Source organism: Chironomus tepperi, unplaced genomic scaffold (assembly GCF_022539635.2).
Source record: "Chironomus tepperi strain 1889 unplaced genomic scaffold, CSIRO-AGI_Ctep_v1 contig_479, whole genome shotgun sequence".
NCBI classification, from domain to species: Eukaryota; Metazoa; Arthropoda; class Insecta; order Diptera; family Chironomidae; genus Chironomus; species Chironomus tepperi.
In genome coordinates, this window is record NW_027226601.1 from 660,335 (window position 1) to 665,024 (window position 4,690).

Consider the following 4,690-nt stretch of genomic DNA (forward strand, 5'->3'; position numbering starts at 1 on the left):
ACGTTATTTCCAAATATTGTTAATATTTGAAAATTAATTGCTTGAATTCTTTCTTTAACGAATCTTATCGATCTTATTTTTGCAAAGCGGACAGAAGTGACTTAGACCTTACTGGATCTTGTTTTTGGGTCTAGAAGTGTCCTGGATCTTACTGGATCTTGTTTTTTAGGTCTGGAAGTGACCTGGATCTTACTGGATCACGAATTTTAGGTCTGGCAATAACCTGGATCTTGTTTTTTAGGTCTAAAAGTGACTTAGTATTACTCATCGCTGGGACAAAAATGCGCTTAAGGATCAATAACACGAGGACTTTTGTAATGATATGGAAATGACTAGAATCTTGCTTTAATGTTGGCAAACTGACCGCACTGGATCATGTTTTTTAGTTCGTAAAAGTGATTTTGACCTTACAGGATCTTGAAGTTCGTAGTGACTTTGATCTTAGATCTCGGTTTTTGTTTGTATAAATGACTTTGTACTGGATCTTGTTTTTAGTCACTTATACGAACTAACAACAAGATCCAGTTATAGTCACTTTCACGAAGTAAAATCAAGATCCAGTAAGATCAAAGTTACTTTCTCTATCAAATAACAAGTCCAGTAAGATCAAAGCCAAATAACAAGATCCAGTAAGGTTAAAGTCACTTCCACGAACTAAAATTGAGTGGGATTCGAACAAGATCCAGTAAGGTTAAAGTCACTTCCCTCTCAATGACATATCAAGTGCTTTTACATACTGAGCTACCGGGGGTATGCTAGAGAGGTAGGCACAATGCGCACTTAAGCTTTCTTTCTCTATACAATGCACTTATTGTATTGGACCAAGGCACAAATTCCAACATTACCGTCAAATTGAGTATCTTGTCATTATGTCCATATTATCAACTCATTTGACCATAACAGCACTTGAATCCATCTGGACATTCTTCAGAACATTTTAATTACTTTTCTTTTTATAGCAACAGTGTATGCCTTAATATTTGCATGCATGATCCACTTAAAACTTTACCACCTGTCTTATCATAACAATCATCTTAAGCAATAAAGGCATTGAGTCGTTTCACATGAAATCGCGTGACTAGCTCCAATAACATGTGTTGAGTCTTTTAAAAGAAAATTATTAAACGATTTAGATCTCAAAAAGGCTCAATTATCAAGTCATTGAACTTATTTTTGAATTATATAATCAGCCACGAGGATTATTAAATTCCTACAAACTAGTTTATTGTAAGAAAACAAATAAGTTTTTGATAAAGGATATTTGGATGTTCTTGAAACTTTTCATATTTTGAATATAATAAATTATTTCTTATGGATTTGCTTTTTCGTTTTTAATCCTGCTGTGCCACAAGTCAGATGCTTTCTTCATGCCAGAGTTGGAAATGCTTGGATTCTTTGCAGTTCTTAGATTATGTCTTCATCTGTCAAGTGAGCCTGAACTGCACAATGTGTTTGCCAGGGGACCGCTAAGTTTTCATACTAACGACACGACGTTAATTAGGCTTGACAGGCTTGATGGATCGCCGATCAGGAAATCAACTCTTCACATATCTAAGATCATGCCTTCATCTACCAAATGAGCCTGAACAGCACAATGAGTTCGTTAAGGCAACGCTATGTCGCCGTATTAACGGCAGCTTGTTAGTTGGGCTTGACGGCCTTCAAGGATTTGATGCTTAATACCCCTCGGATGAGCAACTCTTAATATTTAAAGACCATAAACTTTCCGGTTATTCAACCTCAATTTAAACATTTAAATGCCTGTTTTGTTTACATGATTATAATGAGGACTCTCTCTCTCAAGAAGCAAAGAAATCAAAAATACACACAGCAAGGCACTCGAAAGTTTTGTTATCATCGAAGACGAGTATCTCCTACATAAATTTCAAAATCTGTGCCACCCACAAAATTTCTGCCTGTCACATTATCAGTGAGAAATTTTATCAAAATGTTTATATGCAAATAGCTATTCCAAAAATAAATTGCCTCGTGTACTTTTGCGTTTGTTGATGATGATTCCTGTGAATTTAGGGTGTGGGTAATAAAGTGTTAGAGAGTTCGATTTTTAATTGGTAGGGTGGAATTGCCAAGATGATCTGAAGCAGGCTTTGACTGAAAAAATATTTAATTAGTTCTCTATTGACTTTCACAACACGGTAAGGTATTTTTAGCAGGGAAGTAAATAGCATTGAGGTTGTTCTTTGAAATGTGCGAATTTAATTACAATTTTGATTGATATCACTTAAGGGACTATAAAGTAACGCGTAAATAGTGTGCCGAACACGACTTTTTATGACTATTTTACCTTTTCTGATAACTCAATTGTTTCCTTTCTAAAATAGTAGGCTGACATTTAACATATTCATTGTCCGTGTCATGTAAAGCTAATATTAGGTCACATGAATTGACGTACAGAGGGAAAACATGTGTAGAAAAATTTGATAATATTTTACCCGGATAGCACAAATCGGTAAATAGAACAAAAATCGAGTTCCATACTAGCATTACTATGACTATGACTTGACAGCGATTTAGGTTAAAATTTGGTTAAAATGCTAAAATCACGTCTGCTTGGAGGAAAATTTTAGATCGATTTGACGTTTTGCACTATTCGTGTACCCTAACAGGCAAAGAGCATATCTTCGAAAGCTTGCTCACCTTTAATCTACCAGATGAGCATGTTCGTGAGTGTTGCAATTAGCTTACTCTGTTCTTTAAAGTACGCTATTTGCCTGTTAGGGAGTCACGTCGGAATAGTTCCGAATTAGTAAAATTCGGGTATTGAATATTCGTTTTAAATTGGATAAATTAAGGCAAAGCTTAGGACAGCTTTTGAAGTCTAATAAAATTCGTGTCGAATTTGATTTAAAAGTCTCATAAGCACATCGAATTGGCATTAGGTAGTATGGACACTCGATGTTCAATCTTTAGGGTTGTTGGATTTGGAAGTCCATCCCACTGAAAAGAAAATCGATTCCACAAAAACGGTGTGAATATAATAACTTGTCGTCAGAGATGCTTATCAGTTGACTGTGTCCAGGGCCTGTTTTAATGCCATGTCAAAAATATGAATCTGCTTAGTCATTCTCTGACGTCATAACAGTTAGGGGTGTAACCGTATCGTTGATTTTACCAATGTCACGATTTCAACGGACATCCTTAATGAACCTTAAATAGCGAAACCTGTAATTTAAGCTTACTATAACCTGAAAATAAAATCAAAAACCAGCACAAAACTTAAATTTTTCATACGTTTTTTTTTTCTTTTTATTTTTTTCTCAATTTGTTCTTGTTCTTTAATTGATTCTTCTCTATGTATAATAAAAACTGGCCTATTGCTTAAAAGCGTAATTGAAAAATTTGAGGAAATCTTTAGTTTGTTTATGTCTTTTTTTTTGTTTTGTTTTATGGTAAAATTAAAAGAGCTGAGAGTGTGCGTGCGAACACATGTCTGTGTCATATCGCTATTGACTGTTGCTGAATAATTTCTTCATTCTCATTACTTTTATTGATTACAAATGGATATTTTTGTTCCTGTTAATTTATGCTTATTTTGTGTATGTATCGTTGTGTTAATGTGTTCTTTTGTATTTTTTTTCGGCATTAATTATAATTTAACGATTAAAAGATATTTGTTTGTTCTTTGATATTAACTTGTTGGTTAAAGAATTAGCTTCGTGACACTCAAAAGAGAAAGTGTCAATGGCTTTCGATTTTTTGGATGTATGAAAATAATAATGTCAATAACTGAAGCAGCTGTTGAATATAAAAATGTGGAACATTTGATTTTCTAATGGACTTGTCTAAAATGTCAGATATATAAATAAATAAGTAACCATGAATGGACGATTGCTGCATATTTTTTGATCCAATTGATAAAGAAAAATGGAAATTATGAATTATTTTGGTATACGTCTTGAGCAGGTGGATTTTGCAACTGCTATGTGAATATGAATAAATAAATTTTAATGGAATGTGTCTGGCAAATTAGGTAAGGAACCTTAATATTAGCTTGAACCTCAATTTTGACTTGAACCACAATTTTCAATGAAAATGTTCGTCCATGAACTGAATTCTATCCATTCAAATGTCCAGCACAATTAACATTCCTAAATGAACTAAAATCATGCTTTAAATAAGCATCTGCAGAGTAATTATAATGCTTAACTCTGACTTTAAGTCTAATTATAAAAAATTCTAAAATTCCTGTCATTGAGCTTCGATATAATGTAGACATAACATTAAGTAATGATTTTGTAGAAGTAAAACTTAAGTTCAAACTTATCTAATGAATAATTAAGGTCGTTTACTTAAAGTATAATTGCAAATTCATACATGATTTGCAGTAACACATGTAAATTAAATGCGAGCATCACAAAGCTTATTCTTGTTGATTTGGTAGCCTGGGTTTGAAGGGTTAGGCATTAAGTTGTTGAAACCAATTATTTTCAATATTTTTGTCCAAAAATGACTGAATTAGCCAAAAATGTAGTAGTAAGTCTGCATATTTAACAAAAATGGTAAATTTCTAACCTAAAAGTTCTTCAAATTTGATTCCAGCAGGTTTATTCTGAACAGCAAAACCGTGTTTACTGTTAGTCAACTACGTTATCAAATTAACGGCAGATTTTGGCCAATTTTAACGACGAAGAATGTGATACCCCGCATTGTGTCACTCGGGTATTTTTCT